Genomic DNA, 15,803 nt, shown 5'->3' on the forward strand with positions numbered 1-15,803 from the left:
TTCCCAGGCCAGAGATCAGATCCAAGCCATGGTTGAGACCTACACCACAGCTGCGGCAACGCTGGATCCCTAACCCCACTGTGCCTGGCCAGGGACTGAACCTGCTTCCCTCACACTCAAAATGTTGTTGTACCATGGCAGAACGCCAAAGATTTTTTATTTTATTGATGGATTTTTTTGAGCTCCAGGGTCTGGATGGAAAGATACTTAAACCATTTTTAAAAACAAGAGGATTTTTTTTTTTAATCAACAAGATTATATCAGCTAAGGTATATTGACATTCAAAATCTTTCCATTTTTTCAACTTGTTGCAAGAAGAAACTAGGTTCCTAAGTGGCAGAGTAACAGGTATAATTACTGAGAGTTGTTCCATAAGACTTGGTAAAGCCTTTTTGGTCTATTTCCCAGAAACGAGAAACATGAATAACTCTAATGAGGGGGTAAGAAACACTTTGACACGTCAGGTGGTTTCTAATTCTGTGCTTTCATCACCACTGAAGGAGACCTAATCGAATTGTCAGCTGAGAGATCATTAGACATAATTTTTGATGACACATCCCTGCATCTCTTCAAAGGAGTTCGGAGAAATGAAGATGTTTCTATAACAAAACCCCTTCCATTCCCACCTAGGCGTGTCCATGAAAAACTTTCTGAAGGCCGACAACTGTAAAACAAATGGTCGGACTTGAATTGATGCTGGATACTCACCTATCTCATCAATATGCATTATTCATTCAATGCGTATTGATGGGGAAAAAAACCAATAGAAAACTGGGAGGAAAAAAGAAACTTCCCCCTATTTCCTTAGAGACAGTTTCCCTATGGATTTTGTTTTTCCCTTTCTTTTTTGATTTTTATGTAGTCAAATGTACTAATCTTTTTCTTCTTTGATTTTTTTTTAACTTTTTATGTCTAATAAATATATATCAATATTCATTCTGTGTTTGTGTTGTTTTGTTTAGCAGGGCACTGATATAACAATTGTAATAATAACCTCCATCCAGAACAATTGTATTAAATGCTTAGAGCATCCTGGAGACAGAAAATAAAAATAAACTTCAATTTTATACTAATTTTTGATGCAGATGTGTTTGACAGGGTGATAAATAAAGACTTTTAAGTCTAAAAATGGGTTATATTTGGAAAAAGTCATATAGCAGAACTTTGATGGGAGAAATGAATTTAAGGAAAAAAAGTATAATGTGAAGTTACCTTCTGTTAAAGAAGAGCTCATTGAATATTTTCTAAAGCGACAGGGGTGGGTATTACATCGCTCTCACATTTAAATTCCTTTAGATGCATTTAGAAGAATGATGAAATTGCTCTATTTCAAAATGTCTATACTTCCAATACGTCGGAAAGTCTATGCTGTTGAACTATTTTAAATCATGATGCAAAATTGTAGAATTGTAAATGATTCTGAATCTTGTTGGCTTAGCTTCTGACTAAAGGAATCAAGCAGTCACTAAAGCAGCCCTTACCAACTCTTTGGAGGAAAGGACTATCAGGACTAGTAAATATAACCAGTACAGAAAAAGAAGAGGGATGGAGGAAAGCTTTGTAATGGTGATGGGGGTGAAACTTCTTATTTTTTTCCCCTAAGGGGGACTTAAGCTTCAATTCAGAGCCCCATGCATGGGTTCACATGAGCTCCCTTTGGCAAACTCTACTAGTTATCCCTCACTATGCCTTTACTCCATTTCCACAGAGCCCACAAATATGGAGGGGTACATGACTGCAGAAATGAAGACTAAATTTCCTAACCTCCCTGATGTAACTTGTGGCCATGTGGCCAAGTTCTTGGCAATGCTATATAAACAGAAATTCATGCAGCAGCTTCAAGGAAATTTCAGCCCATTACTTCTCCTTCTTCCCCCCACCGGATGTTGCCTTCCTGCTGGCTGGAATGCAGACTTGCCAGCTGGAGCTCCAGCAGCCGAATAATGACCTGAGAATGAATAGCAGACACAGCGGAGCATGAAAGCAGAAGAGTCAGTGTCCCCAGCATGGTGGCCCTTTCTTACCAGCCCTGGTTTTCCCAACTCTAGACTCTGTGAGGGAGAAACAAACTTTAGTTTTTCCTGAGCCACTGTTATTTTGTGACTTTGATACTTATGGGCAAAGGAACTCCTGTTTGACTCATCTTCTTTAGCCACCCACTGGCTGCTACAGAGCTCCCTCCTGCCTTTGACAAGAACCATTCTCTTTAGTTTTTGTTTTATTGTCTTTTTTTAGGGCCACACCCATATGGAAGTTCCCAGGCTAGGAGTCCAATCAGAGATACAGCTGCCAGCCACAGCCGCAGCCACAACAAAGCCAGATCCAAGCTGAGTCCAAGAGCTACATCACAGTTCAAGCAATGCTGGATCCTTAACCCACAGAGCAAGGCCAAAGATTGAAACTGCATCTTCATAGATACATATGTTACCGCTGAGCCACAACAGAAATTCCCTAGAGTTACTCTTGCTTCCATTCTAATCAACATATTATATCCAAACTCCTTCCTTGAATTCAACCAACTTTCTAGGGCAGCTCACAGAACTCAGTAAAGTATTTTTCTTATGGGATTACTGGTTTATTATAAAAGATTGTGACTCAGGGATAGTGAGATAGAAGACATGCATAGGGCAAGGTATGGCAGAAGGGACTTCCAAGCCTTCTCTGAGTGCCTTCCACCCCAAATCACGAGTTCACCAACTAGGCATCTCTTCAAATCCTGTCCTTTTGCATTTTTCAGGAGGCTTCACTACATAGCCACAATTGATTAAGTCATTGGCCATTGGCTGTTAATTCACTCTCTAGTCCCTCTCCCCTCCCTGGAGGTCAAGGGTGGGACTGAAATTTCCAAACTTCCACAGGCTTAGTTCTCCTGGCAAGCAGACCCCTCCTTTGGTGACCTAAGTGCTTTCCCAAAATACCTTAGGCTGCCATCATATTAAATTCCGATAGTTTTAGGAACTCTGTGCCAGAACCTGGGAGAGAAACCAAATACATATTTCTTATTATGAATCACATAGCAGCCCAAACTAATATAGCAACATACTGGGAATCAGAGAGGAAACACCCTAAATTTAGGCGTTACCCCCTATCTTTCTTGGTTTTCTTGGTTTATTTTGTATCCTTACTCAGTGTAGCTGATCTAGAACTAGAGCTTAAGTCCTCATGTTTTCTGGAGAATCATTTATATTCTCAAAAATTATCGAGGACACCTAAATGCTTTCATTCATATGGATTACCGCCTTTTAGACTTATCATAGTAGAAATTAGAACTGAGACATTTAAAAAATCTTGATTCAGGGAGTTCTTGTAATGGCTCAGTGGGTTACAAACCCAAATAGTATCCATGAGGACATGGGTCCATCCCTGGCCTTGCTCAGTGATCGAGTGAGGGAGGGTTAAGGATCTGACATTGCTGTGGCTGTGGTGTAGGCCGGCAGCTGCAGCTCCAATTCGACCCCTAGCTTGGGAACGTCTGTATGCAGCAGGTGAGAGCCTAAAAAGACAAAAACAAAAAGAAAACAACAGCAACAAAACCAAACCTTGATTCATTAAAAAAAAATACAATAAACCCATTACATCCTTAAAACGAAGCCAATTTTTGAAATGAAAAATAAAGTATCTAAAACAAAAAGAGGAATAAGAAGAATGGTATTGTTTTACATTTTTTCAAATCTCTTTAATATCTAATTTACTAGAAGAGAGCTACTAGATTCTCAGGTCTGCTTCTGATTTCAATTTTTTGCTGTAGGTTGCTTTCATTGAAAATTTGAGGAAAATTGAGCCTCACAAAGATATGTGAGTGAAAAGGGGAAGAGTATTTAAGAGGCCTTTCAAATCATATTCTTTTTCTGATACTACACCAAAACTTGACATGTAGCAGTATTAGGTGCTCTGTGGATTCTGACACCATATAAATGAACTTTCACACTGCTACATTCAACTCCACTGGTTTGTCTTAAACCATGAACAGATCTTTTACCCATGCATGAATCTGTAACATCATGCATTGATCTTTTGAGATCTTGGCTCTCTAAACTATACAGATCTTCCAAATAATGTCACATTTAATTATACCAGACCTTCAAACTCACATTTGTTAATATCACCCCTGAATTCCTCAGAAAAGACCTTAAGCATTGGGAAGTTGCCAAGCTCACAGCAATAGCTACAAATTTTCCAAAATTTCACAGTGTTACTTTGCAATATTATTTTGGGTCTTTGGGAATTAGCATCAGTTCAGAGCCAGAGTCCAGTAACCCCCCAAAGACAGATTATTTCTCCTTCCTCAGTGTGCAGTCAATCTATTAAATGGCTCCAGGTCCTTTTGGAGAGAGCTTGGAGGAAGACTGATGCGGTAAATTTCAGCAATGTGGGAGGTCCTTTCTCTGGTCACCCCTTTATGCCTAGAGCTTTGGGTCTATGAACAGGCTCAAAGCTGGGAGGTGAGTGGCTGTGACGTGGTTCAACTCAGACATCCATTTACACAGATCAAGTAAAAATTCAGCAGGCTGCCCATCTATTTCTCTCTTGGGGACACCCTAATCAACTAGCCAATGTCACAGCTCTCTCTGAGTCAGGCTGCTCTGATTACTGCCTTGATTCTGCTGTCTATTATGGTAATCGTGCCCAACTTGCCTATGGTAATTAAGTGCCCACACCTGGCCCCTGATACTCTGTATCCTGCCGTGCCCATTCTGGTAGGAGTCCTGGGGAAGGAGGTGTCCCAGGAATTTATCTCTCCATGCTATGGGAAAGCTCAAGTCCTCTGGACCCTCCCAGAGTGGGTAAACAGATTTTACATGATAAATCCACTTTAGACTTCCAATTTCCCCCATCTTTTAGATATCCTCTTCTGTAGGATACCAAGAAGTTCTGCCATTTGAACTTCATCTAGTGTAGGTCAGTTTGGGGTCCATGTTTCAGTCAACAAACCAAGTAAACTGTTGGAGCCATCCCTAGCCTCCTGAGCTTAAACACTGAATTTGCAGTCTCCGCTTAGTGAGCCTTTAGCAGTACTTGTGGTCTGATTATACATTCCTTCCTTTTTGATCCCACACCCTTAAGATCCATTCCCACACATATTCCATAGGTTTCCATCAATAGAGTTGACAAAATCATGAGATTCTTCTGGTGTGCATTATACTTCCTCATGGGCCACACTTTGTACCTTTGCGGACACCTGGCATTTGAGCCTGATTCTAGGTCTGGAAGCAAAAGACATGGTCCAATTAGGTTCTGAGGGTGAGCAGTGCCTTCAGGGCAACTTCTTCAGGGGAGGGCATTATAAATTCTTCAAATAAGTTATGCCTAAACTCCTTAGGCAGGGGCAGAAGCACCGCTTCTACTACCATGGAAGTCTTGGTAGAATTTAGGAGTTCAAAGTCCTTAGCTTCATCAGAATATCCCCACTCCAGTATGTCCCCATCCCAGTTTTCAGGATCTCATTCCCTCCCAATCAATGCTCTAACTTTAACAAAAATACCCTTGACTGGAAGTTGGACTCTCAGTTTGCTTTGCAATTCAGTCACCTGCAGGATTCAACTTTTTCTTGTTCTTCAAATGAAACCTTTTGGCTACAGGAGAACAATTTCTTTCAGGGCAGCAGAAGCAGCTTTCAGATCCTTAAGTACATATTGAGCTTGGAATTTAAAGGCTTTAGTTCATCATTTTCTTTTTGCAAATTTCTGTAGTGCAATTGGAAACAACCAACCAAACTGATTATACTCCTGATTTTGACTAGAATTTCCCATGCCAGCAACTGCCTCATCTTTTAGAACCTTGCCTTCTATTGGCACTTGGCTACAGATATAGACAAGAGATGATTTGAGTAACAGCTTTGCTATTGTATGCTGTGGAATACCAGTGTCCCTTTTTCTAGAAACAGGATTATTAAAGACTTGAATCTAATCAGATCAGAGGACCGATCCCACAAAGTGCAGATCCAATTCATAGAACTCATTGTTCTGGAACACTCTCTCGGAAGAGCTGATTAAGCCATTCTTTGTAGGCCTACTGTTCTTGAATCTGATGCTTTTAGTCTGAATATTGGGTATCTTCCAGTGGAAGAGCAAAAAGAGCTAGAACCTGCCTCATGAGCTGGAGATGCATGTGGCTAAACCCACACCAGCTCTTGTCTCTAATTTCAATGGTGTGAATATTCTGCTATTCAGTGCCTTCCTTATGAAGCACCACATCTGTGGGGCTGTGGAGCTCCTAAAATGCAAACCTGACCCAGTCATCTCTCGACCTAAATTCCTCAGTGGCATTCCATTGCCCACAGAACAGTCCAAATTCTTTATCAAGAGCCTTGCCCACCTCCCGCTGCTGTTCCCACCACTATGCTCTGTTTCTACTGTTAGATTGTTTGGAATTGCTTGGTATTCCAAGAACAGGATTTGAATGGGATTTGCAGTATCATACTGTACCTTCGATTTTCTATCATACTTTTCCTGTATGGAAATTTCTTTCTTGGGCCCCAGTGATGCCAGAAAGATGTGACCTGAATCTTGGTTCTTATTCATGCAGTCGAAGAATGAACTCTGAGAACACACAGGCAGCAAGCAAGCAAGGTCTTTATTACAAAAAGCAAATAGCTCCCAGGGCTGCTGGGAGGTTGGAGAGAAGAGCTCCCCAACTTCCCCACCCCTGCTCTCTATTGTCCAAAGGGGTTTTTATCCCTTAAAGATGGGGGGTGACCAATGTGGGGTCCAGAAATATGTGGTTCTCTCCCATTGGCCTTACCCACTTACCTATATCAGTCCTTGTCGAACAGGGGCTTTAGGGGTGGAAATGCCCCATAAGTTTTACGATTTCTTTGCCCTTCTCTTCCCTTATACTGAGTCACCCTTCCTCTCATTTCTTTTCTATCAGTTGAGGAGTGGGTTAGAGATTAAGGTCCACTGGGGTGTAGGTATACTTCCTATAGTAAACAAGGCCTGTGGGGAATATTACTCTCTGGAGCCCTTAAACCACAAATGTTAATCAATAGCCACTCGAAGAATGCGTCGAAGCCCATGCTCCTACACTGACTACCTGAGTTAGTATTCTGCCTCACCAGGATTAATTTCAGTTGCTGTTTTCATTGTGAAGCTGTCTCTAGCAGCATTCCGCTGCTTCCCGGGTCCTCAATCTCTCTTTGGGACTCTCAAGGACTCTCAAAGCATACTGGCACATCTCCACTAGTACACATTTCACTTCTTCCCACTCTGCTCCCCTCCACCCAAGACGGTCACCCGCCCAGCCCAGTCTAGTTTCCCCAGTACCATGTCTCTCTCCTCACACACAGCATCTCTCCCTAGACGATCCCCCCTTTGGGGAGGGTTATACCCTGATTGCTTTTGTACACCCAGCATGTGCTCAACAGGGGTTCATCAGAGATGTGAGAAATGTAAACATCGGATCTGTCAAGTTATGGCTACAGTAACCTATTAAAAGAGAATGATGATGGGGGCATCCAATCAGATATTTCTCTTGGAAAGTTCCCTGGGTAAGTTGTGAGAAGACTTGCTTTTCCTCCAGGCTGGGCCGTTAGCTGTCTGCCCTCAGGCAATTCAGAAAGGGGAACATCAGAATTGATCTAAGGGCTGGCAGAAGGGATAAACAAAGCATCTTTATTAAATGCTTTCTTGCCCTGGGTGCTTCAAGGGATTAGCTTTTCTTGCTCTTTTCACAAAGATGAGACCCTCGCTTGTTTGGGGCTTCTGATACCTGCTCTCCTGTATTTACTTTTGCTTCATTCTCTCCTTTTGAATGACAATGTGGTTCATGGCACTAAATGCAGAAATTGGTGTCAGATGTTCCTGCCTTTAAATCCCATCTTGGTCACTTACTGGAAGCACAATTTTAGTTACTTGATCAAACGTCTCCGGGCCTGTGCTTCTCCAGAAATCTCATTGAATTATTGTGAAAAGAAGTTGCTTCTTAATTCTAGCATCTACATCCCAGAGCAAATTTTGGCAGATTTTAGGATCAGAAGTCTGATGGCCTGGCTTCCAATATCACCCCTCGACCATTTACCTAACAGCTTCTTTTAAGTCTCAATGTTTTCTTCTGTGATATGGGAATAATAATAGCACTCAGCTAATAGAATTAGGAAGAGTAAATTAAATAAAGTACAAACTGGTTTTAGAGGAGAGAAATGTTATCTTTTTATGGTATAGTTCATTAAGATAGCTGATTTTGGTTGTGTGTTATGGATAGAAATAACTTCTCAGAAATTTCAGTTATTTCTCTTTTTCATTTATACTTGTTTTTATGATTTATATCTGCAAGAGATTTTAACCTTCTTGTAGTAACAAGTTTGCTTTCTTCCCAGGACCCAACACAGTGGTTTTGACCTATGATCCCCAGAAGTTATCAAATTTTTTTTTTTACAGTTGGTGGAATGAGCTTAAGCAGAATCCAGACAATGGAAATGACATGTTGGACTTGAAGATAAAAAGAAAGGCCCCTGGATGAGTGAAGGCTCAGGGATGAGTGAGCTCTTGGGGTGCTGGTTTGTATGGTTGGAGGAAAGCCTACAGAATCTGGGTAGCAGAAGAAATCTTTTTGTTGTTGTTGTTGTTGTTATCTTTTTAGGGCCACACCCGCAGCATATGAAGGTTCCCAGGCTAGGAGCTGTAGCCTATGCCACAGCAACATCAGCTCCTTAACCCACTGAGTGAGGTCAGGGATTGAACCCGAGTCCTCATGGATGCTCATCAGGTTCATTAATCACTTAGCCATGACGGGAACTCCTGGTCACATATTCTGAATTAGCAAGGACATCAGACATACTGTAATACAACCCATGAATCCCTCCCACCTCCCAACAGTTGGGGGAGGGTGACGTGTCCATGGACCTCAACATCCAGCAGAACTGGAATTGCCTCTGATGACATTGCCCTGGTTACTTGCAGAGGCCACAGCGCTTGGAGCCTCTCTGGCTCTCTCTCTAAGATGTGGATGATAACACTGATTTCTTAGGTTTGCCAGGAGGCTAAATTAAATAATGTTTTCAGAAATGCCATCATTTGGGAACCAGAACTGTCATTAGGATAAGGCTCTGCTTGAATACATTCCTTATAGGAAAGCACCTTTGTTTGCAGACTTTTCTAACACTGCTGAGTTAGGAGTTCCATTCAATGCAAGAGAAAATGGGAAGTCACAGGAGATTTGGGAAGGATGCACAGCATGACCTGGATGATTCTTCCTGCCTATGAGGGAAGAACTGGGGGAGGGGCAAGAAGTTACAAATAGAGGCAGTGCAGATTCTAATGGGAGCGTGGGTGTACAAATAGTTACGTGCCATCCAATCTCTAGGTAGTACACTGACGTTTTCTTTTTTTTTTATCTTTTGTCTTTTTAGGGCTGCACTCACAGCATATGGAGGTGCCCAGGCTAGGGGTCTAATCGGAGCTACAGCTGCTAGCCTTGTACCACAGCCATAGCAATGCCAGATCCGAGCACGGCTGTGACCTACACCGCATCTCATGGCAACAATGGATAGTTAACCCACTGAGTGAGGCCAGGGATCAAACCCACAATCTTATGGTTCCTATTTGGATACGTTTCCACTGTGCCATGACAGAAACTCCCACTGACATCTTCTATGTGCCAACTTGGGTGAAGCACTCCCATACATTGTAGTGTTTATTCCAAGATGTAGGCACTATTTGTCCTATTTCGCATGAGGTTAAGTGGCTTGTTCAATAGCACATAAATTGTAACTGGTATTAGGAGGTGAAGGTCCGGACCAGTTAGCTTAACTAATAACTGTTAATGATTGTCACTGTGAACTCAAGAGACTTTTATTTTATTTATTTATTTTTAAAAATTTTTCATAGCTGCACCTATGGCATCTGGAAGTTTCCAGGCTAGGGGTTGAATCAGAGCTGCAGCTGCCAGCCTACACCACAGCCACAGCATTGCCAGATCCAAGTCACATCTGCGACTTAGGCCAGAGCTTGCCACGATGCCAGATTCTTAACCCACTGATCCAGGCCAGAGGTCAAACCCGCATCCTTGCAGGGACAGTATTGGATCCTTAACCTGCTGAGCCGCAACAGGAATGCCTCAAAAGCCTTTTAGAACAAGGCTTAGTAGAAATGAATAAAAAATAGGAAAGATAGCATTGCCTCAGCCCACAGGATCTTTTTATCAGAGAGCCTCTGTTTCCCACACTTTGTGTATCCACTTCTAACACCTTCCTGACTCGGAGGCCCACACCTCTCACCAGCTAGAATGGTGTAGACACCAAATCACATCTTTTTCATCCTCTCCAGATTTCCTCTCCTTCATGAAGATTTCCTATATGGAAGCCCCCTCTCTGGGTACCATCTCCAGCATCTTTCCAGCCATAAATGACACCTAGAAGTCTTCACGGGAGGCTTGTACCTCCCTCATTAATTATGTTTGTTCTGTTTCAGTTCCTTACATTAGTCTGTGGCTTGTGGGTTTCTGGAAGGTAAGAGTGTCACTATGTTGATAGAGTCGTATATTGCCAAGGGCCCTAGAGTTGTGTGAATGGTGAGATTATAGCTGAGCTCAGGGCCTCACTCACCTTCTCTGTAAAATATGCAGGTTGGTCTAGATTCTCCTTCAGATCCTTAGAATTATCAGATGGAGGACTGTTGTTACTTTTGTACATGGGAGCCTGGAATAGTCCTGTAGAACAAAAAGGTCAGTCATGGGTTTCCTCCTTTTTTTGGGGAGATGGGAAGGTGATGACAGTTTGAAAAATGCACTCTCATGGTTGAAGGTTCCAAAACTGTTCCTCCCATCCACTTTTTTTTTTTTTTTTTTTTTTTTTTTTTTTTTGCCTTTTCTAGGGCCACTCTGGCGGCATATGGAGGTTCCCAGGCTAGGGGTCAAATCAGAGCTGTAGCTGCCGGCCTACACCACATCCACAGCAACGCAGGATCCGAGCCGCGTCTGTGACCCACACCACAGCTCACAGCCAGATCCTTAACCCACTGAGCAAGGCCAGGGACTGAACCTGCAACCTCATGGTTCCTAGTTGGATTTGTTAACCACTGCTTCACGACAGGAACTCCCCCTCCCATCCACTTCTTTACTGTGCAGAAAGACTTGCCATTGCTTTAGACCTGCTCTACCTGTCAAAATGCACCTCTAGTCTCAAGGTCATGTTTATAAATATCCTGTGTGGTCTGGAACCCACCCCAGAGCCCCTCTCCATCATTTACTAGCCTGCTTGGCTCCTGCCTTGTGGCAACTGCTCTTGGTCCGACAGATGCATCTGTTATCTTCCAACTGGACTTCTTTTTCTTTTTAAGGCTGCACCTACATCATATGGAAGTTCCTGAGCTAGGGATTAGACCGGAGTTGCAGCTGAGGCCTACACCACAGCCACAGCAATACAGGATCCAAGCCAAATCTGCCAGCTTCTCTGCAGCTTGTGGCAACGCCAGATCCTTAATCCACTGAGCGAGGCCATGGATAGAACCTGCCTCATGGAGACTATGTAGGGTCCTTAACCAGCTGAGCCACAATGGGACTCCCCAGTTGGACTTCTTAAAAGTAGGAATGGTTAACTTTGAACTCTTAGTGCTTTTGACCTAATTGGCACTCAGTATTAATTCAGTGATGAATGAACAATGTATGATTCTGTCCTTAAACTATTCACTTTGTAGGTGCTATAGGACTGTCCTCATTCCTTTTCTATTCCTTCCTGTCTTCTCCCTCCTGTTAAATACCTGCCATCAGAGAGGGAGGGATTTCTGAGAGAAGGCAATAAATGGGAAGACTTATAAGAGACATCAGTCGATTTTTTTTTTTTTTAACCATAGTTCAGTTGGGCAGTGATTCACTATGATACTTTGATAAGACCCCCGGACTAATAGGATGCTCCAACTATGCTGCCTGTGCCAGCACTCAAACTCCAAGTAAGCTAGACTATGGCAAAAATAGGATCCTGGTGCAGATTCCAGGAATCAAAAAAGGATATTAGTGGAAAACTGGTGGAATTCAGCTAAAGTATAGTCAGCCTTCTGTATCCAAGGATGCTGAACCCATAAATACAGAAGGCCAACTCTACTCTGCTATTTTATGTAAGGAACTTGAGTGTTCACGGATTTTGGTATCTGCAGGGGCTCCTGGTACCAATTCCATGTGAATACAGAGGGATGGCTGCACCAATGTTAATTTCTTAGTTTTGTTAAATGTACTATGGTTATACAACATTTCACCCTTAGGTGCAACTTGGTGTAGGGTATGTGGGAATGCTGTGTATTATCTTTGCAACTGTTCTGTAAATCTAAAATTACTCCAGAATAGATGGTTTATTTTAGAAAAAGTGGGCCAGCCTGCACATTTTAGTTTGGCTAGCGGTCTCTTACTGCATGAACATTCTCACATCTAGTTATATCCTAACGATTTGTGGAATAAGGTTGAAAATGAGAACTGCAGGGAAGTTTAGAAACTCTCCTGTTAAAAAAAAAAAAAATCCATGAAAAGTCACCAGCAAAGATAAAAGCAAAATAAAGAAAAAATGGACCTGGATGCACCTGTGGGGTGGGGGTGGGGTGGGTGTGATCATGTTACAATGTGGAGTCAGACCTGTTATTTGAGGGATGAGACCAGTGTAGCACTTTTTTTTTTTTTTTTCTTTTTACAATTTCCCCTGGGGACATAAGGTAGTTCACAAGCTAGGGGTCGAATCTGAGCTGCAGATGCTGGCCACAACTACAGCAATGCCTGATTCAAGCTCCATCTGCGACCTACGTTACAGTTTGCTGCAAAGCTGGATACTTAACCCACTGAGTGAGGCCTGGGATTGAACACACATCCTTACGACACTATGTCCATGTCCCTCTGAGCCACAATAGAAACTCCTGCAATGACTATTCAACTCAGGATACTGAGCTTTGAGAACTGAACTATGTTGCCTGGCTTTCATTTCCTCATCTTTTAAAAAGTGGCCTCACCCTCAACTCACAGATCAAGATTATGTAAAGGATCCCTTACAAAAAACCAAGATGTCCTTTTCTTCAAAATTTGGTCATTTATGCTCAAGAACCAATCACCCTTGGGTTGGTTACCATCAGAAACCTCAAGCCAGCAGGTCCGACTCTGCATGAGCATTTTCACTTTGCACTTGGCAAGTTTCAGTTTCCTCTTACAAGAATGTTCATGTCAATGCCAAAGCCATTTGACTTCTAAATATAGTGTAACAGATGTGAATGAGGACTGTATTATTTTGTGTGTTACACAAAGGGTCTTTCTTTTCCTCAGAAATGCCAGACACCCGTCCAGTTCTGGTTAAGCTCTGCCATCTCGATCAGCGTAAATGGAATTTCTCTAGTTTTTCAAGCACTGCAGCTTTAGTTACCGTAGACTAGATTTTCTTAACCTAGACTCTATGAACAAGAGTCTCAAGTTTCTATGCCTAGACTCTAGAGAATCATCAGCTCTTTAAAGCTGCAAGTGACCTTGACCTTTATGTCTGTATTTTTTTCTTTTTTTGGCCATGACCATGGCCCACAAATTTCTGGGCCAAGGATGGAACTCAAGTCACAGCAGTGACAATGCAGGATCCTTAGCCTCTAGGCCACCAGGGAAGCCCCCACATATGTGTACTTTTTTCTATGGAGTGTGTTCATTCACCTTCAAAGGGACCACAACTCAAATATATTAAGAAGTCGGGAGTTCCCATCGTGGCGCAGTGGTTAACGAATCCGACTAGGAACCATGAGGTCGCGGGTTCGGTCCCTGCCCTTGCTCAGTGGGTTAACGATCCGGCGTTGCCGTGAGCTGTGGTGTAGGTTGCAGACACGGCTCGGATCCCGAGTTGCTGTGGCTCTGGTGTAGGCCGGTGGCTACAGCTCCGATTAGACCCCTAGCCTGGGAACCTCCATATGCCGCGGGAGCGGCCCAAGAAATAGCAACAACAACAACAAAAAAGACAAAAGACCAAAAAAAAAAAAAAAAAAAAAAAAAAAAAAGAAGTCGGTCTTTTGAGACACAACTTCCATTGGCAAAACCCCTAAACAATGACACTGGCCATATTTGGGTACAGATGCAGTCATCTTAAGGCCTGGCATTCAAATACCTGGATAATGGCTGGTTGGATGATTTGACTGTTCTGACCTCACAGCACCCAATATTTTTCCAGGGCTGCACCTCAAGGCACTCATGCTTGGAACTAGTGTTTTCTCCCAGCAGTGCCACCGAGTCTTCCTTCCCTGATGATGAAGATTTTCGCTTCGGGCCACATTGGTTCAACGAACTTCCATTCAAAGGATCCCTCAGGAATTCCAAGGTGACATTGACTCTTCTTACTCTTCTAGTCCTTTTCAAAACTGGCTATGGTTCTTTATAACACAGGCCCTGACCAGTGAGCAAGTGGCCTTGAAACTAGTTTCAAATAAGCGCATGATATATTCTGGCTGGCATAGCATTAAGGGTCCCAGATACAATTTATTTTTTTAAAAAAAACTTTTTAAAAATTGATTTGCAATGTTCTGTCAATTTCTGCCGTATAGCAAAGTGACCCAGTCATGCATACATATACATTATTTTTCTCATATTATGTTCTATCATGTTCTATCACAAGTGACTAGATATAGTTCTCTGTGCTATACAGCAGGATCTCATTGCTTATCTACTCCAAATGCAATAATTTGCATCTAGTAAGCCCAAACTCCCGGTTCATCCCCTGGGTCTTATAGGAATGGATCCAGTGAAACTGATGGCTGGTTTCAACTCTTTTGACTGATCTTCCCTTTTAATTTCTAACATTATCGAGATCTTGTTAACTTCGGGACAAAATTTTAGTTTCTCCAGCAATTTAACTACCCTTTGAAAAATGAACCAAAATCCAAGTTTCATGTTTAAATAAATGAAACATAATGTTAATAGACTGAATCACAGACACTGAAGTGGTGCCCAAGCTCATTTTCCCCCTTAGTGGTAGTTAGATGATCAAATATAATACTAAAAGACTAAAGGCTTGTGGCTCTTTTATATATATTTAAAACACACAGTAAGAACATAACATCTTAAATCATTTAGAAGGAAAAGGGCTTATCAACCAAAATCTTTGGAAATTTCATCAAATTTAAATATCTGCAAACAATCCAAACAAAAAGAAAAAGAAAAAAAACCCCAACATTTGCTATGGAGGGCATTTCACACATGAACCAAATGGCGTTATCACATTTTCCTTCAAGTAAACTAGTCATTAAACCCCATTAGAAAGAATACAAGAGCAATATGAAGACATCCTCAAATACCACGGACAGGATCAGAACACTCTGGGAGGAAGTGTTCATCTATCACGGGCTTGCTTTCCATTGCATAAATTACTTCACATTTCTACAATGCAATGTTGAAATAGCCTCCAAGTTTTGCAAAGGAGATCAATGTCCATTCTACAAAAATATTAGCTTACAGTACATAACACTGAATAATTTTAATCTGTACATTTTTCCCCTCCCATCATAGGTGACACACATCAGTTTGTACAAGTTAGGAAAAACAAAAACAAAAACAAAAAACCCATCTGGTTGTTTACATCTGGATTAATAGTCAACAGAATCAACCAGAAGTAGTAGGGTAGGGAGAGTTGGAGAAGGTATCAATACACTGTAACATGAATTGGGATTAACAATAGCCGGCTCTTAACAAAATGATACAAAAGAGACCCTCTTAGATTTTTCAATGAAAAGATCTAGCTGAGGAGATCTTTTCGACCAACTGATCCATAAGTGTGAGGCTGACTTGGCTTAGCAAGCTGCCGCACAATGGAAAGCACTGGCAACAAGGGCGCAGTTCAAAGCTCTTCGAATGCATAGCTTCAGTGTTAC

Source organism: Sus scrofa, chromosome 1 (assembly GCF_000003025.6).
Source record: "Sus scrofa isolate TJ Tabasco breed Duroc chromosome 1, Sscrofa11.1, whole genome shotgun sequence".
Taxonomy (NCBI): Eukaryota; Metazoa; Chordata; class Mammalia; order Artiodactyla; family Suidae; genus Sus; species Sus scrofa.